General features: G+C 40.1%; 1 long non-coding RNA gene across 3 annotated transcripts in view; it reads right to left on the minus strand.

Moving 5' to 3' along the window:
• LOC121288799 overlaps window positions 1-26,049 on the minus strand; it is an 89,601-nt gene extending 63,552 nt beyond the window's left edge. For all 3 annotated transcript variants that reach the window (XR_005945456.1, XR_005945455.1, XR_005945457.1), the window contains exon 1: window positions 25,937-26,049. This is a non-coding gene — a long non-coding RNA (uncharacterized LOC121288799). The remainder of the gene's footprint in view (window positions 1-25,936) is intronic.
• Window positions 26,050-26,428: the final 379 nt, after the last annotated feature.

Genomic DNA, 26,428 nt, shown 5'->3' on the forward strand with positions numbered 1-26,428 from the left:
GGGCCTTTCAACATATTCCAGCACAGGGTCCTAGGCCAAGAGTTTGTAACAGCAACTTACATTTTTATACCACCTTTCACATAGAAAAATGTCACAAGGTGATTCATAGGAAATAAAAATGGGTGCCAAGGCAAACGAGATATTAGTTTGGGCAACCAAAACTCTGATCAAAAAGATATCCAGAATTTTACATTCGGCGAGCGCGTGTGCCCCCAACACGCTGGAATGTAAAATGGTGCGTGATGACGTTGGGCGAACTCGTGCGATATTTTGTTTGGCGGGCGTATGCCAGAGTTGGCTGCGTGCCTACCGATAATTGAAAGGCCTGTTAAGGCCATTAACAAGGTAATTTAAGTTGAATTTTACGCTGCCCATCCAACCTTACGGTTGGCGGGCAGGCAAAAAGGCCAAGTGGCCTTTACCTTTTTTTAGGAAAACTCATCCACGAGCAGGATGAGGTTTCCTAAAGCTAATACTAATGAAATAAAACCTTTATTTTGAAAATAAAAACATGGCCCATCTCATGTGACACAGTCGTATGAGGGGACATGTTTCATTAAATTTTTAATGTCTTTATTTATTGATTTTTAAAAAGCGCTTCAATCTTCCTGAGGCAGCTCCGTGGACCTGACTCTCCCTCCTTCCCCCGCCTGCACAGGTAGCGCTCAGTGCTACTGCTCACGATCCACACAGGGTGGGCCTTAATCAGCCCACCCGCGTGAAATTACGGTGCAGAGCCAAGCACGGACAGCAGTCAGCTCCCTGACTGCTCCCGCTGAGCCCGTCCGATGATTGTAAAATTCTGGCCATAAATTTTCAGGAGGATTTTAAAGAGGCTAATGGAGAGTTGTAGAGAGTAGAGAAAGACTTCCAGAGTCTGGGACCTCGAGGGATGATGGCCTGGTTACCAGTAAAACGGGGAAAAAAATACAGATGAATGGAGAGCTCAGTGGTGGAAGGGGCTGTAGTACTGGAGGAAGAATCAGAGACAGGGAGGAGCAAGGCTATGGCAGGATTTAAACACAGGGATAAGAATTTCAACATTGGATGCATTTCTACAATACATCAATGTAAGTCAATAAGAATATGATTGAGTGAGTGGAACTTGGTTTGGGACATAAGACTTGTAGCAAAGTTTTAGATGAGCTGTGGGAGTTAGAAGGCCGGTGAGGAGAGCATTGGAGTAATCAAGTCTGGATGTGAAGGAGACATGGGTGAGGGCTTCAGCAGAAGATGAGCTAAACTAGCAGTGGAGGTGGATGATGGTACCGAGTTGGACAAAGGCAGTCTTTGCGCTGGAGAGTAAATGAGGAAGAAGTTTGTGGTATCAGAGATAGATGATAAGTGGGCACTTTACATTTCTTTTGGCTCCAGCAAGAACATTTCTAAATTGGGAATGCCTGATCCATCTGGATCTGAACATACCATTTTTTATTGGCACAATGAATGAATGAATGTGTGAGAGAGAATACATTTTATCTTGCAAGGGGGATGGCAGCCAAGGAGCCAAGTGTGAAATTCCATGCAACATGTCAAGGCAGGTCTGCAGTGCAATCCATATAGGAATTTCCCAGAAAAGTGGTCAATTTACATTACCGGGCATCAGGTGACTGGTGGTAGCCATATTTGGTCAGTGTCTTTTCTTGTATTTTTTTTAAAGAAAAGGACCCCCTTAAACAGTGCAGTATGTTTTTGGTTAGCTGGTGAAGTTATAGATAGATTTCACTGAGTCTTAATTTCCTTTCATCGTGACAAATCCAACCAGCAAAATCGACTGATTCATGGAGTAAAGCACAACCAATACAACAGATACTACTTTTGACTCAGACAAGAAACCCACTTATGCAAGGTGCCCATTTTATCTGGACAGGGTGTGTGTTGTGTGCTGAGTTGAATGCAAGATGGTGAAACTCAGTTTGGACCTAATTTTAATAAGTAGGTTACTTAACTGACATCTGCTTGAGCCAGAGGCACCATCTCCAGTAAAATCGAACCTGACAAAAGGCGGAGAGCCGAGACCTCCTGCTGTCTACTCGATTTTACACACAAGCAGAGCGCCATCTCAGAGTCTGCACTTAGGTGCAGCACAAAGTACACACCAACTGTTCACAATTTATTCATACTTCATATTGAGAATTAGCAATCTGTACCCTGTTCTATATGGGCATTGCCATAAACATAGTTGGCCACTAATGCCACATTACGGAAGTCAGGTGAATTTATAAGTACCTTAGTTTACTTAACACACATTGATCCAATCCAGTGCATCACTGCAAATGCACACAAGTAATGAATATGCTTGAGAACCAGGATAGCAGAATCAAAAAAAGAAAACCTAGACTGCTGCAGTTGAGAATGACTGAAGACTGATTATAATGATTCACACGTGTAGCTGGGAATTACAATTCACTCAGTCAATTTAAAGCCATTTTGAGGCCCAGGCCTCATTTGCATGCAGCTGGCAAGCTCCATGCACTAATAAACCATTGCCCTGAGGCAGCTCACCTATTGTTTTTGGGGGAGGGGGGGGTGCATGTGGGCAGGGTGGTGAAAGTGTCCAGCATCTAAATGGAGCCACTTACAATCCAAGAGAGATTCAAATTGGTTGGGTCTTGCAAGAGTCAGTGGGTCAAAGTACTTTGTGAGGCCTGAAGGAGCATTGCTGCCTCTCCTACTCCACAAAATTACAATTAAAAAAAAATGTTCCTTTGGTTGTTTTTGGGCTTCCACCCACATGCACCTCAAACTTGCAATTAGGGTCCTATGTTTGTCAGTGGGTCTGAATTTGCATATTACAAGTGGTCTCCCTCCATGAATCAGGTCTGTCAAACACTGTCTACCCTTTATACAATTCATTGTGTGTGAGAGTGCAATTGATTATTGAATAGTCAATTGTGCTCCAGTTGGGGGCCTTTTCAATTTTAAATTGTAGCTCCCACCATACACCACCCCCTCCGCCCGCCCCCCCGCCCCAACTGGACCCAAGTAACATGCTGCCATTCTTACAATGGGGATTTCTTTGGCAGAAGTGATGTGATACACTGCCCACTTTTGAAAACATTAAATTTGGATGCTGTCACTTTTGGTGCAAAATCCCTGTGGTGAGGAACTGGAGGAATGGCTCTACAGAATCATTCCTGGCCTTAGGATTGATGTCCAGAAATACTGGACCAGGCTGATGCCTCTCAAATCGCTGTCATTTACTTGCCTGCAGTGCTAGACAGCTAACAGGAAAAAACACTGAATGAGCACAGGCTCCCACTGGTAGAATAGGACTGATTGCCTCTGACACACAATCAGGACCATCTCGGTCTGCTGCACACTGAACTAAATGACGAGCTGATTTACATGCCCACTTGCAGCATAATTCTTAGGAAGCCTTTATATGTCCCAGTAGCTAGGGCATCATGAAGTAGAACTAGAGCAGGCACCAATACACACACATTCCACAAGGTGCAGGCCCAGAGACACATCACATTAACACAGTATACTTGCACTATTATTTTCAATAAATTCAGAACACATCGCTGTCAATGTTTAGCTTTGAAATGAATGGTTTACACATAAACAGTGCTACTGAGGAATGAACATATAATAACCAGCAAATATTGGAAATAACAGCAAATCAAACAGAATCTGTTAAGAATGTGTTTGCACTTTTGGTAACCATTTGCCAGAATTGCAAGACGTTGGGCATAGGAAATAAACACTCATATGCCTTTTTTAATGGCTATATTGTGCAGTGTGTAGCATACCACCAGCATTCTGCCAACTCTTTCAGGGGCCTATTGTAGAACACTCCCACAGTGATCTAAACAGCTCGAGCATTGTTTGAGTATCAAATGTTTGCTCAATGATGTTCTTGTTTCTCTTATGCTTTCTGTTGTATGTTTTTCATTGGGCAACATGGAGGTTTTTATAGTAATGCCATGGGTCATGCTTTGAGAGAACAACCCAAGGGTAACCCAACCATTCAATTTGTCTTTTTTTTTCTAGAAAACATAGGTAATTGGTGATTCCTGTAGGCATGAAAGGCACTCTCCAGAAACTCATTAATTATTCACATGAATAATTATTAAGTAGTGGCTATAGACAATTTGGATTTTTGACAACTGAGAATGAACATCAATACAGGCTGCAGTCAATGACACCTATATCCCAGGGAGGATCAGCGTCTCCTTCTGACATTGTCTACAAGGACTGACCTTAATACCAGCATGTTGAAACAATGTTGAGGGTAATGGACTGAAAATGATTTGTGACAAAAATAAAATCGCCTTTCAAAAGCAAATGGTAGTAAATTGAGAGCTATCGCCAGTTTTACTGCTAGTATTGCTATATGTGGCTTCTCTTCCCATTCCTGTACAATTACATCTGCTGTCCACAAGGATCTATCCTCAATGTCATTTTTGATCCTGAGGTAAGTTTTCAGCCACATATCTATACCATTACTAAGGCTGCCTATTTTCACCGCCATAACATCGTCCGTCTCTGCCCCGACCTCAGCTCTTCTACTGCTGAAGCACTCACCCATGCTTTTATTATCTCTAGAATTGACTGTTCTAATGCACGCCTGGCTTGAGATTATCCAAAGCTCAGCAGTCTGTGTCCAAACTTGCACCAAATCCTGTTCCCACATCACTCCTGTGCTCACTGACCCACACTGGCTCCAAGTTAAGCAACACCTCAATTTTAAAATTCTCATCCTCATTTTCAAATCCCTTCATGGCCTCATCCGTCCCTATCTCTATAATCTTCTCCAGCCACACAGCGCTACGAGATATCTACACTCCTCTAATTCTTGTCTCTTCAGCATCCCATGTCAGGAGAATTTAATTAAAATTGCAATCAAAAGACTTGGCGTCATCATGTCCCCTCACCCACACAAGGAGAGTTAGAAGTCAAAGAGATTTGATGCAAGTTAAGGAATGCAATAAAACAAAGCTGCTACAAATGCAGCCTGTCTGCATCAGTTCAAAAGTTTCCCCTGTTAATTATTGCTATAGAAAACTGAACATATTGGTTTACTTGTGGAATGATATTTTATCTAACTAGCCCACCACATATAAGGGTTGGGCATTAACTGTTACAGTTATGTGAGATATGGCAGACTTAGGACTTTGTTCTTCTGGCGGTTGGGTGGTGTGTGCTCTGCACTTTCTTGCCCAGCACAGATTTCCTTTGCACCTTCATTGATGGTCAGGCCATCAGCTGTTTAGGCCCTAAACTCTGGAATTCCCTCTCCATGCCTCTCCGTCTCTCTACCTCTCTCTTCTTTAAGATGCTTTTCACATTATCCTTACCTAACATTCCCTTTATGCAGTTTGGTGTGAAATTTTGTCTAACTACACTCCTACGAAGCACCACATCCCATTTTACTATGTTAAAGGCACTATATAAAAGCAAGTTGTAGTTGTGTTCAGATAACTAACCCTTTAAGGCAGAAGCATATTAAGTTTTAGGGCTGTATTATAAATCATAATGATTAGATGACGAATTGCATGTTCTATAAACCAATGGAAGTACTTCTGCACCATGCAACTCTAATCATAGTGATACTAGGTTTTATGTTACTACATGTTACAGAGGAATAGCAATCCCTATATATATGACCATCACATTTCTGGATTTTTGTGACTATTTTTCCACAGAAAGAAGTTAGGGAAAAAAATGACTATTAATGTTGAGCCTTTTAGAGGCAACTCTCATTATTTTCAAAAAATCAACACTAAAGCTGATAAATATGTGAATCTGAAGTTGCTTCTCCCAGACATTAAACATTAGCTAAGTGCCGATTTCAATTTAGGGCGCGAGTAGTTCTTGCAGGGTGAAAGCATGAAGCTTGGAAGATTTTAACTTCTGGGCCTCATGGCTTAATTAAAGGCGGAGGGTATAAAGCTGCTGCCTGGGGCCCACAAAACCAGTCCCTGGCAAAGTAAGGAAGGACTGGGGGGCCATGGGAAGGGGTTGTTTTGTATGACAAGTCGTGATGTTTGGCAGAGGGGGAATGTTCTGGACAGAGAACTTCCAAATCCCCATAACAAGCTTAAAATGTAAAAAAAAAACACTTACCTAGGCCACGATCTTTACCAGCTGGTTTTCACTGTAGTCAGATCTGTAGATAAAGTGCCACGCACAATCTGATGTGCCGACACAGTCAGTTAAATTAGATCCACATCCCTTGGGGCAGCCTTCTTGTGCCTGTACTCCGCCAGCTGAACATGGTAGCATGTACACGTACCCCTTCCCACGGCCCCCAATCCATACTTACTTTGCCAGAGGCTGATTTTGTAGGCCCCAGGCAACAGCTTTATACACTCCTGCAGACAAGCCATGAGACCCAGAAGTCAAAATCTTCCAAGCTTCATGCTCTCAACATGCAAGACCTATTCGTGCCCCAAATTGAAATCGGCACTTAACAAATTATTTGTTGTTTAATACCTGAGAGAAGCAATTTCAGGTTCACATATCTACCATCTTTTTTAGTGGTAAGAACCTGCCATCTTACTTCACCTGACTGTACTATTTATGAAAGAGGTGGTTTTTAAAATTAGCCCTTGAAATTGTCTGGGTTTTCAGGAAGGCATCTCTTATCACAGTGCTTGAAAACATTCCTAACCATGCTGGTCCATGGAAAGGACAGACTTTCTAACACAGAGTGAGAAACCTTTTAGAACAGAACATGGATAGCATGCAAGGAAGTTGGGTTTCCGAAAAAAGGGCACTTAACAAACAAACAATCAGACGGCAAAGTACTGCTAGAGGATAAACAAAACAAGGGAGAATCCTGGGCTGTGGGACAAAACGTGGAGGAATTGTTCTGTTTAAGTCAAGACCCACTGATGTGGGAAATATTTTCTATTTTGTATCAATAAAGTCGAGCTAAGCAACCCTATTCATTCCTGTTGCTCTATTCATCTCACCTACTGAGGAAGTAAACAGCTTAATGATTCAAACCAAACATCACTTCTTCTAGTTTCATCTCTTCAAGGTTTCTTCAACAGTGCCTTCCAAACCTGTGACCTCTACCAGCGAGAAGGAAAAGAGCAGCAGGTGCATGGGAACACCACCACCTGCCAAGTTCCCCTCCAAGTCACATACCACCCTGACTTGGAAATATATTGCTGTTCCTTCATTGTTGCTGGGTTAAAATCCTGGAATTCCCAACCTAACTGTACTGTGGCATGTACTTACCCCACATGGAGTACAGTGGTTCATAAAGGTGGCTCACTAATACTTTATTGAGGACAATTAGGGATGAACAATAATTGTTGATCTTTCCAGCAATGGCCACATCTCATGAACAAAAACACTTCAATAAACACAACCCACCTTCTGTGAAACTGAAGAAAGGCATCTTCAAAATACATAAGCACCTGGTCCAGATTGCAAAGGGATGCATCCTTGCATTAAGATATTTTACAAGTAGATATAGGGCAGTGTGATTCAGCTGTATAAAAATATAGGCTGCTTCATAGGGAGAGACTGAAGCCAGTGAACCTGGAAAGGTATCTATGCCAGACCTATATTTCTAATGATTCCACAGAAGAAAGTAAGTACATGAAGCACAAGGTAGTAATAAATGATTGTAGTTGACTCTAGACTTTATTTCTAAGATAAGAGCTGAACCTACTGTTTAAATCAAAGCATAACATAAGACCTAACTTGGGTGTAATTCCTACCTACAGTTTGCTATTTTTTAGAGAAAAAATAGAATTTAACTGTTATTTCCCTATTTTGGAAATATTTTAATGAGGCTTCAACCAGTTTCAGGAAGGGCAATTGAAATTGAGGCCTGATCAAAAGTCGTTTCAGGCAGGCCTTAGGTGAGGATTTTACAAAGTTTCTTTCTAAAACTCTGATCTACTGTTGCCCAGTTCATACTGAAAAATGGGGAAGATAGATGAATATTTGGGCTTGATAATTGGCAGTCCTCACATATACTCTTCATGTCATACTGCATTTTCCAGCCATAATCTTTTCTGTTTTGATTAATAGCCAGAGGAATGAAATAGAAACATTTAAACCTCATCCTTTCAAGTTTAGATTTTCCCTGGAACAAATTCCAAATGGAAATACGTGTCGACTGAAAACTAATTTTATCATTCTTCCTCCAAGCACAAAGTGCGTGTGTCTCTTATTTCTAATCCAATTGACAGTAAGATCAATTTATCATTCATGGCAGTTTTGTCTCTTTTTAACTGTTTCCTGCTACTTTAACAAACATATTTATGATGTTTTTGGATTTAATTTGATTCAAGACAATTCATGTCTTACTTAATTTATTGTGAAATTATATGAACTTCCTGCTCAGCTAGGTACGGATGAAAGCACAATTTACAGCATTAGTTATACTAACTGTATAAAGTTCCCATTTATCTTGAAAGGTAAAAGTCAAAACATGAGTCACTGTATTTATTCTGCTAACTATGTCCTCCTTATTAAGCAAGAAAAGGATTAAACGGCCAGCCACGATATCTATGGCTTAACTAACTCCAGGTCTTATTCATTCAGTAAGGTCAGGATTTATACAATATTCACAGTGTTTGTTGTATAACTGACTGGACTCCCTGTTTATTCACCAGGGACAGGATTAAAGCATCAGTCAGCATGCCGTGTGCTAGATGCATTGCCGTTTTATTTATTCAGCAGGATAAGGGTTACTGCATGTGAGATAAAATGTAGAACCCATGTACAGAAGATTCAGATTACTCACTAACAAGGTAATATAATTCTCATTCTGATACAAGTAACTTCAGTGTATAAACTATGATCAGAGCCAACTCAGTATATTCATTTATTGGTGTCCACTTACAACAACAATTTTCACTTTCCTGTTGCCTTTAATGTGACAAAATTTCCACAACATTGAACGAGAGCAGAGAGAAATGGACTCAAGAAGTTAGGAAAAAGGTTAGGTGAAGTGATTCAAGATTTGGTGAAAGAAGTGGATATTTAGGAGCCTCTTAAAGGTGTAGCAAGGTGAAGGAGTTTCAGAGGAGAATTCTACAGAATGGGTTTATGATAGCTGAATGCTCTACCAGTAATGATGGATCAGGTGGAGGGAGAGAGGATCATAGTAGTCCACAGTTGAAGATTGAAGAATATGCATTAGATTGATGGTGTAGCGGAAGTTGTAGAAGTTGGCTGGGGCACACAGTGGAATTTGTAAATTATATTAAAGAATTTGAAGAGATGTGTTGTTAGTGTGGTGATCAATGGCATCAACAGTAATAGGAGACTTTAGTGTTGGATAAAGTGCAGCAATGAAACATTGGATGATTTGAAATTTGTGTTGGGTGTGGCTTGGAAAACTGGTGAGGAAAGTGTTCAAACGCTTTCAATCTGCAGATGACAAAAGTGTGAAAGACAGTTTTAGCAGCAATGAGGATGAAGTCGTGAAGAGGGACCAATTTAGCAGTGGTAGAAATAGGCAATTTGGTGGTGGATAGGATACATTAGGCCTTATATTACCTTAAGATATTTATTTCTAATTGTGGTATTATATTTAAGAATTTTATTAAAAAATTATATTGAAACTCAAGTGCACTGAACACTTTTTTCAGATTCTGTTTATTTAAACAAAACTTTGCATTCCTTTAGCTGTCTATAAGAACATAAGAAATAGGAGCAGGAGTAGGCCATTCAGCCCCTCAAGCCAACTTCATCATTCAATAAGATCATGGTTGATCTGATCTTGGTCTCAATCCCACTTTCCTGCTGATTCTCCATAACAAATGATTCCCCTATATTTCAAGATTCTCACTATCTCAGCCTTGAATATGTTCAATCACTCAGCCTCCACTACTCTCTGGGATAAAGAATTCTGAAGATTCATGACCTTCTGAGAGAAGAAATTCCTCCTCATCTCCATCTTAAATGGGAGGCCCCTTATCCTGAAACTCTGCACCCTGTGTTTCATATTCCCCCACAAGGGGAAACATCCTCTCAACATCTACCCTGTCAAGCCCCTTCAGAATCATGAATTAAAAGCCTTTTTTACCAACCCAAGCAAAATCATATGGTGCTAAGCTGTCAGCTCACTTTCAGCATCTAAGTGGGCACTAATGCTGTCAATCAGTTACAGGTGATTTTTGAAGCAGGAATGAATAGCTAGAGATTACATCAGGAATGTCCTTAGTGTGTAAAGGGCTGCTTTATCCCTCAAGTGCAAGGGAGCGTTTTCCATTTGTTAGCGCCTTACCTGAGATTGTGGGCCGCGTTTTTAGTCAGGATTAAGAGGAGCGTTTCAGTGCGTGAATGACCACAGTCAGTTTAGTTTGGAGGAAATCTGATTTTCCACCGCATTCCTGACGCCATGCCATTTTCCTCTGGCCTTTTTTCAGGTCAGGAATGCCTCACATGCAAAATGCACACCCACCCACGCTGAGGTCGTGTTCCCCATCTCAAAAGACAAAAAGTCAGATTTTCTCCCACACATCATTTTCGCCTGGTGATATGGAGTTTGGAAGCCCATTAAAACCATGCCATGATTGAGAGTTCTCAAAGAAAATGGAAAACCTGCTGGTGAGTCTGGAACATTCTGACAAGAAAATGTAAATTGTCCTTCAAATGGCAATGGTGCTGTATTGTAATGTAGATATGTTTAAATGAAACGATTCATCATAGGAATATGTCCTTTAAAGGTACATTGGCCCTTACATTGACCAACCTTGTTTATGGGTTCAATGGAAAAAGCACAATAATGCAGTGAAAGATATAACAAAATGTCCCGACAGCCTGTGCTGTCATCTTTTCTACTGTGATTTAAATGATTCTGATTGATTTAAAGAAAACCTGGTTTTGACACTTGAAAAAAATGTACACTTAAAAAAAACTAACCATCTGATTCTCTACATTGATTGATAGGCACTTTGCTTTGAAATTGAAATGACCACCTGCTCTTTCCTCTATAGAGAGTAGTCTATTGTTAGGACAGCTGTGTCCATTATCAATGCTTCATTGAGTTTCAGGTGCTAATGGGTTTTGGCACAGCAGGTGTTCCATTCATTTGCGAATGAATGACAGTTTCAAGAAGTTGTAATAACAGATTGTGCTTTTGGTGTGGTTTCAAGTTTATTGACACAAGCTAATAGGATTACAAGTATTGCAGAGTTTTTTCACATCACAGAATGCATTTCCTTTCTTGCAATATTAGTGATATGGAGGCTTTTATTAGGTGGTGATGGTATATTTTTTCCCCCAAGGATTGTAATATTTTTAATTGATTTTACATGGAATCTGAGGACTGTATGTAGGACATAATGGGTGAATAGCTATGGAGGATACATGAGAGTCATAGAGGTAGTTTGGGTGATTTGATGGCATGTAGAGGTGGCATGGGTGATCTGAGGGGGCATGGAGAATACATGGGGGCATAGAGGTGGCAAGGGAAACTGAGTGGATGGGCTGGCATGCGGTGGGTGGGGATGAGGGGTGAGGTTTAGGGGACCTTTAAACACTGTTGGGAGCTGGGATACTGTATTGGAGAACCGAGGTGGACCTTCTAACTAGCCACTCCTGATACACTCCATGTGGCTTGCAAACCGCACTGCGAATCTGACCCCAGTGTGAAATTACAGAAAATGGTGTGTGAAGTCACATGTGGGTCAGGTGTGCAGTTTACTAGCTGAACAAGTGCATAAGTCAGGTTTTCCCAAGGCCAGAGGAAGATTCGGCCTTGTGTACATAAATTTGATGTTGACTAATTTTGGACTTTTGAACGATCTTATTTATAAGCCATATAATGTGCTGACTGAAAATAAAAAGTGCTGGAAATACTCATCAGGTCAGGCAGTATCTATGGAGAGTGAAACAGAGTTATAACAATTCAGTTTGATGAACTTTCAGTGCTGATTAAAAAGTCATCAACCTGAAAAGTTAACTCCGTTTCTGTCTTCACAGTTGCTGCTCGACCTTCTGAGTACTTCCAGCATTTCCTGTTTTTACTTCAGTTTTCCAACATCTGCAGTATTTTCCTTTTACAATATGCTGACTGTGTTATTTGCAGGAATCAATTAGATCCTCAATTGATGAACTTGTAGTTACTGTGTCCCAATCATCACTCCTTCAGTGTGGATGCCACCACATGCCAACTTAACAAGGAAATTTGGCCATTGGAGTATCAACCATGGCAACCATCAATGACAAACCAAAATGAAACTAAACCAGTCGGCCAAACTCAAAAATCATAAAATGACAAAACAATCTCAGGATTCAGGTACTTGCTATAAACTACTCTATCTGGATTCCTAAGGAGAATATTGCTTTTTAATGCTCTGGTGTCCATTATTTTTCAGCTAATCAACAAGTTTTGGGAAATTATTGTTTTTTTTTAACTTAGAAACCTGATAAATTAATTGTTAAGCTTTGTTGAGGGAAAATATTTTTTGCTTTCACACAATGTTGACAAATCACAGAAACTGGTTGTGTACCAACTGTCAGATTCTTTGTCGAGACAGTAATTTATTATTGCTTTGGTGAATACACTGGATTTCTTGGAAATTCCAAAGCCAGTCTAGCTTCCAAAGACCCTGATAACTCAAAATGTCAGCTATGAGTAAATAGGCTGAATAGCAGTGTGTTCAGTTTTTGCCACCAGAGTCAAAATAAAATGATGTTACTGACATTGTATAAATAGGGACCAATGTGTTTCCTGTCAGTAAAACACGCAACCCACTCTGGAAATAACTGTGGTACACCAATGTAGTATTAATGTTTCTGGAATAGTAATCCAGAAGCATGGATTAATGACCCAGGAGATTCTACTGGAGGAGGTGAAGGAGGGGGAGATGGGAGTGAAGGAGGGGGAGATGGGGTACACTCAACTCCCCCATCCCCCAACATTCAACCCCCCACCTTTCCCACTCGACAACTCACATTCCACATTTTCACCCCAGGGTAACACCAAGTCTGAGGCATTAAAACGGGGTCACACCCAGAAAAAGTTTGGAAGGCACTGTGGTAGAACCTGGGCCCAAATTTTCTTCCTCTGGGTGGGGTGTGCAGAGTTGGGTAAACCCAACCTTTTAAAACGTCTGCCCGCCAGTCAAATTTTCGGTTGGGGGGGTGGGGACAGGCTGAAATGTTGTGGTCGGGGCCGGGGGAGCAGCAGCTGACCCTGGAATGAATGCAGAGGCTGCCAGATGCAAAGGTGGTCTGGGCACAAGGCCTGCTTCTGTGCTCCGGCACCATTGTTCACATTTTTAAAATAGTAGTAAAATAAAAAATTATCCCCCCAGCTCTCACCCCGCACCACCCCACCCCACACACACACTCTATGCCCCATCCATGCCAACCTTTGTCAACCTATAACCCCACCTACCCCTCATGGCCCCTCATACCCCCTATGCCAACCCATGCCTCTCAGCTGACCTTCCATGGCCCTTCATACCCCTTGTGCCAAAGTAGTGCAAAGTCATGCCACCCATTCCTCCTACCCATCATGCTTTGCCCTTACTCCCTCCATGTCAACTCACCGAGTATCCTTTGACACTTCCTTGGCAGTTTTGATACTTTCTGGATAGCTTGATAGCTCCTGGATAGCTTGACAGCCTCTGGACTGTTCGCTGCTTCCTGGACAGTTTTCCAGTTCCAGTGAGCTTGTGCATAAAAAGTGCACAATCATGTTTAATTCTAACAATCCCAAAGGGTGCATTACCTATCCCAAAGGTGTCCCAGGATCCTCTCCAAAGGGGGTACCCTAGCTATCCAAAGGAGATACCCTAGCTATCCAAAGGGGGTACCCTAGCTATCCAAAGAATCCACCAAGTTCAGACCTCCTCTTATCTGGTCTGCTCTGCGCACTCTAGGATTCTCATAGTTAGGGTTCAAAAATGCCGCTTCAGTGGAGGCAGCTGGTGATTAAATGGCCAGCTGCTCCTGCAAATCACAAACCCTGGCCTGACCCCAATCCCACCCCCACCAAGATGGGAAAAGCCACGTTTGGGGCAGGGCTTCGAAATTTCATCCCTTTTCCCAGGATTTTGGCCATGATGGAGACCCTGTACGTCACGGTGAAAATCTGGGCCCTGAATTCTAATCCTGGCATGGCACTTTGAGAACTTGAATTCAGGTTTCAAAAATCTGAGAATAAAGAGTAAGGTAAAATTCAGGATTGTTGTAAAACCCCAAATCTTTATGGGGAATAGTTCTGCTATCTTTACTCAGCCTGGTCTACTTATAACTCCAGTCCCATACTAACATGATGGACTCCGAACTGGCCAAGCCAGTTGTTTCAAACAGAGGCAACTTGGGGTGGGCAATAAATGCCAGCTTTACCAGCACAAGCCATAGTCTGAGACTGAGAACAAAATCAAGTGTAGAGCATCAGACATCTTTGGACAGATGAAGCAAGAGCACCATTGACAGAAGTCTGAAAATAAGATAGCTTGTGACTAAGTCCAAGGGGTCCAAAACTGTGGACAGGAGAGAGAATATACCCGTCTAACCCCTGCCTCCCAAGTAATGACTGATTGGAGCTTTCTCCTGTGCTAAAAGTTCTCAGTAATACTACGTGTAATAAATGAGGGAATCAAGACAATCATGGTCTCAAAAAGTAAATGGAACTTTAAGCATGCTTTCAAAAGTAAATAATATATTATTGAAGGGGTCCAGCACCAGAAAAGACAAATGTACATGTTTTAAATGTATTGTTCTGAATGTTTTCTGCAATCTTAGATTTTCCTGTATATTGAGAGGTGGGTGATATGCCTGAATGAGTCGAGAGGATTGAATTTTCCTCATCAAAAGTCTAAGAGTAAAAGTAACACACTGTTTGAAAGCAATAGGGCAGACACAGAGGTTGTGTTCAAAACCATCGCACACTCCGATCAAACAGTTTTCACATTAGTACAACCCAGCTTTCCCACAAAGATCCTGCTCTTTTTAAATCTATTTTGCCCCTTTTCGGGCCCTCTTCATTTGAGCTGTTATTATGGAAGTGCAATCACTAATGTGCTGTGAAGCTGTATTTATAGGGGGTTGTTTCTGGCCAAATGTCTATAAATCTCTCAGTGGGCATATTAAATACAGAGTTCTGGCATCAAGGAGCCTTTTAAAGAGAGAATTAGGAAAAAATGGAATTCTTTTACAAGAAGGAGTCCCATGATCAGGAATCTTCTTTCAAAGGTACCTTGCTGGTGACATACATTTTTATCTGCAGTCCTAATCACATGGCTACCTCCTTAAAGGAGATTTAATGCAAAACTTCTTTGTACAGGGCCTTTTGACTCACTAAAAGTAAGACTCAAATGTGAAGCAGCAACTCGCCAGAAGTCAATGAAACTCAAGAAAAAAAATAACAATTGCTATCAAAAACATTGAAACAAAGAGCAAGATATGACATAAATCATCAGTAGCAGTAAAAAAATCAGCAAGAATGGTGGAAAGAAAGGGAGGCTCATCAAATATCAACTGAACTCTCTCCAAGAATCCTAAAAGTACTCAGTGGGGTTCATAACAAATGAATATTTAATGTGTTTGGCTGAAATTCCTCTTTCCATTATATTAACAGAGACTCTGGCCTGGATTTTAGTTCCAGGGTCCTAATCCCGACATCATACTGGATTTTGGATCAGGAACCTGTGGTGAGAGCCTAGAGGAAATTTTCATGGTGGCAGTCAATTAAAAGGCCGCCTTTGGGAGCCCTATACAATTAAGGATGGTGGGCAGGCTGGGCGGCAGGGAGAGCCAGTGGAAGTGCCTGAGGCTCTGGTCAGTTGGCAGCCCCACCAGGACAGGTGGGTGTTGTTGCTGTAAGTGGGAGATCACAAGGGTGCCTCAAAATGGGGGCACCCTCTGAAGAATTTAAAAAGTTTAAAAATAAAATGTGGCCATAGCTGCCTGCAAGCCATAATTCCCTCCACAGGATGGCACAGGATTACCACTATGGCCCTCTGGCACCTGCGGAATTGGGATGGGGGTATTAATGGAGGCATCAGAGGCTCCCCCGACTTGTCTCTAGCTTTCTCCTTCCATCTACCGGGCTTCAGCCGTAGTGGGGGACCTGCCTGTTTCCTTAAAATTTGAAATGGCATGTAATAGGCCTTAATGGCTATCTAATGGCATGCCAACTGGTAGTGTAACATTACCGCCACACCCACATCCGTACCCACCAGCCTCGCAGGGTGAAATTCCAGCCCAAAAACTCATTTATTTTATTTGAATTAACTTGTCCACTAAAATAGTGATAAAAGGAATTTCTGACAAGTGTGTTAGAATTTCATACCTTAAATTGGGTACCATAATATAGGGTCAATTAAATTTACAACCTATCTGAGACTTCACCTTTCTGAAAACAAATTAATTCTGGTTAGTGTACCTGCTGATATAATAATATTCATAAATACCTAAGTTTGGACAATAAACTGCTGCCGTATGGAATTATTTTATATTAAACTTCCTCATATTTTTGACCCTGAGATCCAATAACTTAAATTAAAATGAAGTTTTTTAAAATGTAAATTTCTTTTGAAATTTTAAAAAAATTATCTTTTAGTCATCCTACAGATTTTGCGCATACTTTTCTATTAATTCAAAGGTATTTATTAACGTGCATCATCATAAAGTAATTCTTGAAGCTTGGCTTCTGCCTCTTTTTACCTAATAAATTAGCATTTTTCTCTGCCTACTTTAGGGACAAAATTCATTGTCAGTGGGGACATAAAACAGGCAGGTGGTGGGCCAGGAGCCAGTCGCACACGCTTGCCTGGTTGAAGTCAATGCAAGGAAAGTGAAGTGGGGTGCATAACAGACAGCTGATCCACTTCTGCATGATTTATACCCCAGCCAGAGTTGAAATTTACCTCTTTTAATTCCCAAAGTGTGTGGTAATCCAAGGGCAATGGAGTGGAGGGGAAGGAATGTAAACAGGTAGCTAATCTGTGGACACAACTACTAATAAATAAATACACAATATTTATTGACTGACTATATCAGCAATTAACTGTTGTCATTAAATTTAAAGAAAGCATATAATGATAATTAATCCCCTTATTTAAACACAGTCGTGCATCTGGAACATGGGAGAGTGCATAGGTGCCCACATAGATGTGTCACTGCCAGTACAAAAGCAGAAAATTCCCCAGTTCAAAAATAGATGTAAAAGTACAAATAGTAAATATGATAAATAATATCAATTACCAGGATGTATTTTCAAAGGTAATAACATTATCTGAGTTCAGATGAAAGCTACGAATCATGATAGCTACCATCAAAGCCCACTGATGAAATAATTGCCTTGCAATTGCTCCTAATGCTCTTCCTCTGTTGTATATTTAAACCATTAGATTACAGACTGTAACTTTGCTGAGAATAGAGTCTGTGGTTTGAAGATGATGAAAGAATGGTGAAATCTGGGAGCTAATTTTTATTGCCTCTGCGGGGAGCAATGCAGCTGTCGAACTGCAAAAATCACAACATTTAATCTGCTACCCCATTCACACTCTCAGTCAACCCAGCTCCATTTCAAACCAGACTGGAAATGAGCAGGCAAAGAACCAGCCTGTTTCAGGCAGCTCCCTTATTAATGTAGCAAATTAAGGTCCTATGCAATACAATAAGAATTTTTCAATATTCTCCATATAATTTTCAATCACCAACATGTCGTACATTCTCTGCCCATTGGCAGAGGTGTAGAGTGGCCTAACCAGTGTCCTTAAAGAAACCACTAAAGCCATCTCTCAAAAAACATATGTTCCTGGTGATCTTCGACTTGTTTTTCCTTAAGAATTATGATTTTAGAGTTAAACCTGATAAGGGGTTTGATAGAGTCAATGTAAAGCAGATGCTTCCACTTGTGGAGAGACCAAAACTAGGGGCCATAAATATAAGAAAGCCACCAATAAATACATGAGGGTATTCAGGAGAAATAGTCTGTTCTCTTTCTTCTAGACATTTGATTTTTGTTTCTACCAAAATACGTTTTGCTGTTGTTATTTTACTGGTTAAAACATATTTTTTGATGACGATCATTTTGTTTTATTTCTGCCCCAAATAATATTTGTTTGTGGTTGATTTTGCCACATTTTGTGACCCGAATTCAGGCATAAAAATGAAAATGAAGAATCAGAAACCCACCTAATTCTGCATGTCCCTACCCATTTCTTACTTGCCCCATTCTTGCTATCTCTCAGCAGTTAGCGCAGTTTATGCTTGAGCATCATTTTGTTGAACTGTCTACTCAGATATTCATTTTTGTCCTTTTGTTCACACCTTATGTCTGATGTTTATGTAATCAGTGCCTCTTATGGATAACAAATAGGGGTGATTGTACAATCCAGTGCTCCCGGCTGAAATATCACTCTCAGATAGCCCACCTATGTGGAATAGAATGCCAGTTCCTTCAGAACCTGCACAACTGCTACCATACAAAAAGATAAAATAAAAAATCATTCATGGGATGTGGGCGTCGCTGACTAGGTTGGCATTTATTGCCCATCCCTAATTGCCCTTGAGAAGATGGTGGTGAGCCACCTTCTTGAACCGCTGGAGTCCTTGTGGAATTGGTACTCTCACAGTGCTGTTAGGGAGGGAGTTCCAGGATTTTGACAGTGAAGAAATGGCGATATATTCCCATTTGGTGGCTTGGAGGGGAATTTCCAGGTGGCAGTGTTCCCGTGCATCTGCTGCCCTTGTCCTTCTAGATGGTAGTGGTCATGGATTTGGAAGGTGCTGTCTAAGGAGGCTTGGTAGTGCATCAAGGGTGAATGATTCCCTCATACCATATATGTAGTATATATCTAGGAGAGAATGCTATGACATTCCAGGCTGGAGTGAGTTTTCAGTTTTTTCTATATTCTGTAAATGTGGTTATCATGAATACATTTTTTGACTTATTTTTAAATTTCAAGGTGGCTTCTTTTTAACTAGGTAGGATAGTGGCCACAGTCAGATCAGCCATGATCTTATTATCCTATTGAATGATGGAACAGGCTCGAGGGGCTGAATGGCCTACTCCTGCTTTTAATTTCTATGTTCATATAAACAATCACACAGCATTTTTCACATAGCACCTTGGAGTGGTTAATACATTAAAAAATGTCCTTTCGCCTTACCTTGTGAAAGGAACACCTGGTTTCACTGTATCATTTTTTAAATGTACATGTTCCCTGTGTTCATGCCAGACAAGTTAGCACTTTACGAATTTAGCGAGTTTGAAAGCTTGTCAATCACAAAAAAATAACGAGAAAACAATTATTTTAGCAATTTACTTGTGAACAGCTGCTTTGATCTAAAGCCAGGGAAAGCTCCCACGCAACACACCCATAGCATCTCCATATCTGTGAAGTATTTTAAACAGCAGTATTTCCTAATCGTTGTTCGAATAGCAGTTAATATTGCACACATTTAACGTTCATATACTATTTGCATAATACAGGAGCTGGTACCAAAACATAAAAGAACCGTATAGTATCTGGAAATAAACTTCTCCCTTTCGTACATTGACAAGAGCCGACACTAAGGGCGGGATTTTCCGGCCCCGCCCGCCACTGGGATTGCCCGGTCCCACAAAAAGTCAATGGACTTTTGGCCGGCCCGCCGAATATTTATAGGAAATGAAGAGAAAATGGCAGGATTGATAGAAAGAGCTACTGAGGCAGGTTAAGAACTTTTTTTTCAGTTGGTAACTGTGGTAGAAGATTGGGAAAATAGGAAAACAACTTGCAAAAATGATAATTGCTAGAATTGCAATCTTAAAGAGTCACAAAGACACAACTGGTTACTTCAAAATCTCTAATTCAAAATAGTACATTGAAGAAAATGTAGCCTCTATAATAAGAGTTAGTATTGCTTTTTGAAGGATGGTGACACCCAGATCAAGGAGACTGTATGACAAGCTTGAGGGCAGGATCCGTTTCTAGCAAATTGCACCAAATTCAGTCCTGTGTCCATTATGACAAAATTAACACACAAAGTTAAAACATGGCATTTGTTAACATAATACCATAAGCTATAATTCAAGTGCAAAAATAAGTTTTACAACTGCCAGAGACACCAAGTACTGACAACTGAAACTCGTAAACAAAATACATTTCTGCAATTTTAATTTCAAAGCTTGCTATTAATATTATTTGACATTTTTATAGAGGATTCTGTGCAGTTTGGCTTAAATCACATGCTGCTCATTCAAAGAAGTGGTAATATTTTCATTGTGCTTACAGTTTCCATATATTACTTTATATGATTGATCTGACAACCATAATCATCTTCTGAAATGATCTTCTTCAACTGACATATCTTGTGAACTTTTCACAAGTGTTTCAGGAATCAGAATAGTTGTATTTTCTAAATTTAGCTGTTCTTCTTGACCATGCAAATACTGATGAAATTGAATCTCACCTAAATATCAAAGATTGTAATAACTTGTATGTGTTACAGGTTTAATTTAGAGAGTCGGGACCCAGAGCATTGCTGTGCGGGGTTTCTGGTTAGGGAACAGCCAAACAACTGAACCGGTGAAAGCAGTGCATCTCATTCAAAGTTATGAGGGCTCTGGACATGGTAGACGTGGAGAAACTGTTCCCGTTTGCAGAAGGATTGAGAATCAGTGGACATTGATTTAAGGTGAATGGTAAAAGAATCAAAAACAACATGAGGAAAAACTTTTTTACACAGCAAGTGGTTAGGAAATGGAATGCACTGCCTGAGTGTGTGCTGGAGGAAGATTAAGTCATGGTTTTCAAAGGCAATTGAATAATTATCTGAAGAGATAAGAAAAAATTTGCAGGGCTACAGGGACTAGCTGAGTTGCTCTTGCAGAGAGCTGGCTCAGCCACAATGGGCTGAATGGTCTCCTGTGCTGTAAAAAGTCTTTGATTCCAGCATTATTGAGGTCCGGCAGTAAAAATCCGTTGGGTCAAACTCCACGGGATTGCTTCTCATTCCCAATGACTTAATTGGCCCATCAGCTTCCCAAATTGGAAAGTTTAAGTTGCAGGTCATAAAATTTTACTTATTTGCAGATTTATCATGACATAAGCAAAAGATATATCCTGAATAGAACCATAAATGAAAGAAATCTTTCTTCACATAACCGTACAGCAAATATAAACTGGGAGGCATATCCTCATTGTGCAGATAATTTGAGATCATTGATCCTTTTTCAGTAATGGTGTAAATATTTATTGATGATGTAGGAAGGAATGTTGAAATGTATTCTCTTTTTGATGTCCGATCTATAAGGAACAGTCTTGGCCTTTATAGTTAATGTGACACTAACGTCAGTTGTTGCACCGCTCCAATTTTGAAACCAGGGAGTCGCTACTACCGTTCCCTTAATAAATCCACGGAGGTACCCCAACCTTTCATCCACTTAACAATACGCTGTTAGCATTTTTGCGACCTGTATTTCTTTTTCTTAACATAGATCGGATCTCAAGTATTTTTTAATGTTTCGAATAGAAAAAAGATTGAGGGATGTATAATGGGCTACCAGTTGGTTATCATCTGTCTTACACTATCCAACAAAGTCAAAATCTATCCCCATGTGTGCAGAACTGTGAGCAGAGATCACCTTTAGAAAATGCTGAGTACAGATCATGTGTATTGAATAGTAAGTAGAGATCAGGTGTGAAGAAAAGTGAGCACGAATTATCCCAGAGTATGCAACTTCCAGAGGACATTACATTAACCTTGACATTTTAACCAATGCTAGATTTGAACTATATAAGCAACACGTAAGGCAATGCAAAGAAGCACGTATAACTGGAGGGCTACACCACCACCAAATTAGGAACAAGTAAGCACTTGATAAGCATTTCTCAGCCCAGATTTGCAAGCGCTCAATGTTAATAAGCCATGGCAGCATGGACGTAGAGTAAAATTTCACCATCACCATTCTGGGAACAATCTTGTTTCTGCAACAAACTGAAAGTTGAACATATGAAATGTATGGTTCCAGGGATCGTTATCATTGTGGCTACAATCTCCCTAATAATTGCGTGGCCTTTAGAAGCTTTGACTTAATGGAATTTAAATGGCATAAACTTGTTGCAGATGGAGGCTGGTCACTGAAAATGTCATAGTCCTACAGCGGTTTATCTAAATTCCGCCTTCCTCCATTCCTCCTCCGCAGGAGCCATTTTACAGCCCCGTGGGGTATGGGTGTCTGCTTCCTTTACTAGAACGATTACAGCTGTGTTTCCCTTTTGTTATAATCTATTTACTGAGTTCAGGCTAATTACACACATTCAGAATTCACCAACCAGTGATCCCTACAGGCTCATTCAAACTATACCTTCAGTTACTTGGTTAACACAAGGTCCTAACGATTAGTTAATAAGTATGATACACTAACAGTGTTGAAAATTCACATCATATACACAGCAGGTTTAATCTTTCAAAGGAATTCCTCTATCTACCAACCCTTCCATTCGTGTCACACACCCTTTGCTGTTTGAGGGGGTGGCAAGCCCATTCTAGAGATGCAAATGGTGCTGTTGGACAGCTTTCGGGAGCTACTTGAAGTTGTTAAATTCATGCAGACTATGCTGAATTTGAAATTTACTATACAGAGATTATGGAGAGGATTCTACCACTCCGTGGCACAGTGAGCTAGCACACAAGTGCCACATTTCACCAGACCGCTGGTTAATTTTCAACACAGTCCAACAAAGGCCCAGCAAGGATCCAGTTAAAAATAACTAAAACAAGATGGAGCACTAGCTCACAGTGTTTGTACTGATCAGGCATAGGAAGGAAACGGAAAAATATTTTCAAATCAACAAATGAAGGCCTTTCTTGGGATTAACATTGCCATGTGCTGCAGTAGCATTTCCTCACCAAAGGTAAAGAAAATCCGAAATCAATAATACAGAAAATTATGAGCTAAGAAGTGCTCTATACATTTCCCTAATCTACTTTAGGATATTCTGTCTTAGAGACCTGCAAACTAAGATAGTTTTTGGACTTCTATATGTATTTTTAAAAGATTGAGCCACTCCCTCATTCCTTGGGGCCTTAATTTGAATTTGCTTATTTAGGAAGGGCAATAAATTTATTGGGATGAACGTGACATTTTTAAAAGAGAAATTCTTTTGATGAGTCAGCAGATTCAGAATCCCATATATTAGTGACCCTTTTGAATTTTTTTAAGCAAAAATTGGAAGCGGAAAATTCAGTTTCCTCCAAAAAAAAAAGACTAGACTGGAATTTTCAGAGTGTACAAACAAAACTATATCACCTTTTTTTTAAAAAAGGCACAATGGGTCTCCAGTAAACCCCTGATATTAAAATGTTACACCAAAACAGAGTAAATATATATGCACCAGGAAGGGATTGGACAAATCGGTGATCTGCATTAATAATGAGTTCCTGAAGAAAAAATAAAAATTGCAGCCCATAAATTGGTCACTGGTCCCAATGAAGTCAACATAATGGCAACAATCTAAATACACCATTTAATAGCTACCCTTTTTTTATCTGGTAGTGGTCACAATGAACAATTCTACGTGCATTTTTTCAGGACAGGAAAAGCCTCAGAAACTCTGCTCTGTGTCTCCCTTTATCTCTTAAACGTATAAAGCTCATAAGTGAATGTAACTGCTCCAAACAGACATCGCACTTTCAAAATACGCTTCTACTCAGATAGACCCTCTCTTAGCTCCTTCCGCTCTAATGATGCCAGTAAGCTTTGCTCATGGCTAACTCTGTACACGTGGAATGCTGCACAAGTGCCAATTCACTGATACAATGGCAGAATGAGCAGATGGCTTAATTAACATCTGGGTCTGCACTTTTCAGGGGGTCAGTTGATTGAGTATAGCTCTTCTCTCAAATAAACCTGTCAGTCCACACATATACAAGTCTGCAATAAGCGAAGACTCATGACAAGCATGTTTTAAAAAAAATATCAAATACCAATTTCTTCCTAGGGTGGAGTACCTCCCCTCCAAGCCCATCTGAGTTTACTGAATATACTTGAAGGAAAGGTCTCAAACTTGCACCTACCTTCAAAACGAGTCAACTACTATCCTTATTTTTTGAGTTTTCATTTTAAAGTAGCTCATATTTTAGGGCTAAAAGGCTGCTTTAATATAAGTACTCTTTTATTAGTATTTAACAGTGGCGTTGAGAAGAGAGGGTTGGAAGTGAGGATCAATAATTACAGGGTGTTATGGAGCAACAAATATTGAAGTTAAACCTGAAGATTTTGTAATAGTTAACTATGGGTTTTATATCCATAATCTTTTGCTATCCTGAGCATGAATCACGGGAAAATGACCATGCAATAATGCAACTGAACTTGAGAATGTTCTATTTTTGGAAAGTGGGCTGTAGGATTTGGTAAACAGGAAGCTTTTTGAAGGAAAAAATACATTTAGCTCTTAGTATATGTAAATTAGGAGAATTTTTCTTATTTTCCTCAAATTTTTCTTCATAGCTTTTAATGACAGAATTCCTGCCTTTCTTTCTCTCGTGCTTTATAATGCGTTGACTTCTTCTCTCATTCTATCTGTCTTCCTGTCTCTCTCGCTCCCTCTCTTTTTCTTCATAGGTTAAGTGCAAATAAAATAGAAGTAATCAAATTACAGTGAGAACCTGGTTACAACAAACCTCTCATTATAACATCCTGTTTCTATGGTCCTTGCTGAAACTCCATTATTACTTAGAGGGGAGGAATCTCAGTCCAGTTCCTTCTTCCAGAACTAACTGTCCTTCATAAAGATTGTAAATTTATAATAATTGGATTAAGATATAAATTGCAACAAAGGCAGGAAAAAATCATCACCCAATGCAGAGCAAAATTTGCAGAAATCAATCAGTAAGCTGATAAAAGCATATGTGCAGAATTGGTTTCATTGCACGCAGAGGTCAGACATTGATAATTTTCTTCAGGAAAACCAAATTGGCGGGAGCAAGGAGGCCATCCGTTTATCATTGTTGCACAATAAGATTGATGTTCCTTCTACACCTTAAATGCTTAGGCAAAATCTCAAAGAATTTCAGAGCAGTCAGAAGATCTTATTTGAGCAGAGTCAATAAACTTGGGAAAAAATGATTTGTGAACATTTAAACTCAACGGATGAATTTTATTCCATTTAACAGGCGTAACAGCAATGACCAGTATCTGGTTTATACAATGACTTCTAACAGGAATTCGGTCCAATTCCAAACAGTCTTGGCAAATTTTAGGTTTAAGTGGATTATATTCTACAGGTTATGGATTTCTGCTTTCTGTCTGATTTCTTAACTTTTAAAAAAATTTAAATATAATCATTTATTCGATGAATTAAGTGAACAAGAATAACAATTTTCAACAAAACACTGATTTTTTTTCAATAGACAAAAGCAGCAGTTAGCGATAACTACCACGGGGAACAGATTGATAACATGAGAACTCAACACTATAAGTATCTGTGCAACCAGGACTAGCCGTAGAAAGAGTTAAAAAAAAAGAGATAATAAAAATGCAAAACTTGGTTGTGGACTGATATATTTTCAGACAGAATTCCCTTCTATAAACTCTGCTGCTCGTTCCAGCCATGTTTGAAAAGACAAAGGTAGTTTCTTCACATATACGAATGCCATCCCATCGGCCACGTACACGTCTCCTTTGGCTCAAGTGAACTGCTGCCTTCAGAATTCCTCTCACTGACATGCCAAAATGGACCATTCAATCTTATTTATTATAATAAATACGCCTGATAAAGAACTTTTGATGAAAAGATTTGCCAGGATAAAGAACTATTGCGAACTAAATTTAGCAACAAGTGCAATTTTATTTGTGCAGAAACCCACACCCCTTTAAACCGAGTCCAAGGCAGAAATTATAACCAGCAGCTGACTGCTTTTAAATGAACATTGCTCAGAGCTAATTTGTTCATAGACACGGTAATCCTGCACTATGCATACGTGTCTCAAAATGAGATAGGTTAAAGTAAATAAAGGGCTTACATTCAGGAAGGCTTTAAAAGAGTTTTGAATTGTTACTCACAATCAAGCCTGTCTTCCCCTCCAGACGACTCGTGCTCAACAGGAACATATTTCGACATCATTACTTCATAGCTACAACATCCCATCTGGTGGTCAACTGCATTCAACTTTCTTCTGAAGAAAAAAATGACTTTGTTTTAAAAAAGGACAGCCCCTGAAACTCCTCCCTCCTCCCTTTTAGGGCAGGGACATGGTTAGTGGCTAGAAATAATAAGCCTTCTCAGATCATTCATGGCTTTTTAAAAAAAAATCAGAACTCCACCCTGATGCAGCTTAGCCAGGGGATAAGGAACGAGAAGGGAAGGGGGTGGGATAGTGGAAGTGGAGAATTAATTGCTGTCAATAAATAGTTTCCCTGAGACAGAATCACAACGGAGTCTGCAAACTCCCACCTTGCTCTTGAACCGGTTTACTGATCTGTGAAGTACAGCAGGCTATGCAACTTTCACCTGCTGTGTGGGGAATTCTTATCGATGATAATGCTCATGAGTCA

The sequence above is a fragment of the Carcharodon carcharias genome, chromosome 16 (genome assembly GCF_017639515.1).
Source record: "Carcharodon carcharias isolate sCarCar2 chromosome 16, sCarCar2.pri, whole genome shotgun sequence".
Lineage (NCBI taxonomy): Eukaryota > Metazoa > Chordata > Chondrichthyes > Lamniformes > Lamnidae > Carcharodon > Carcharodon carcharias.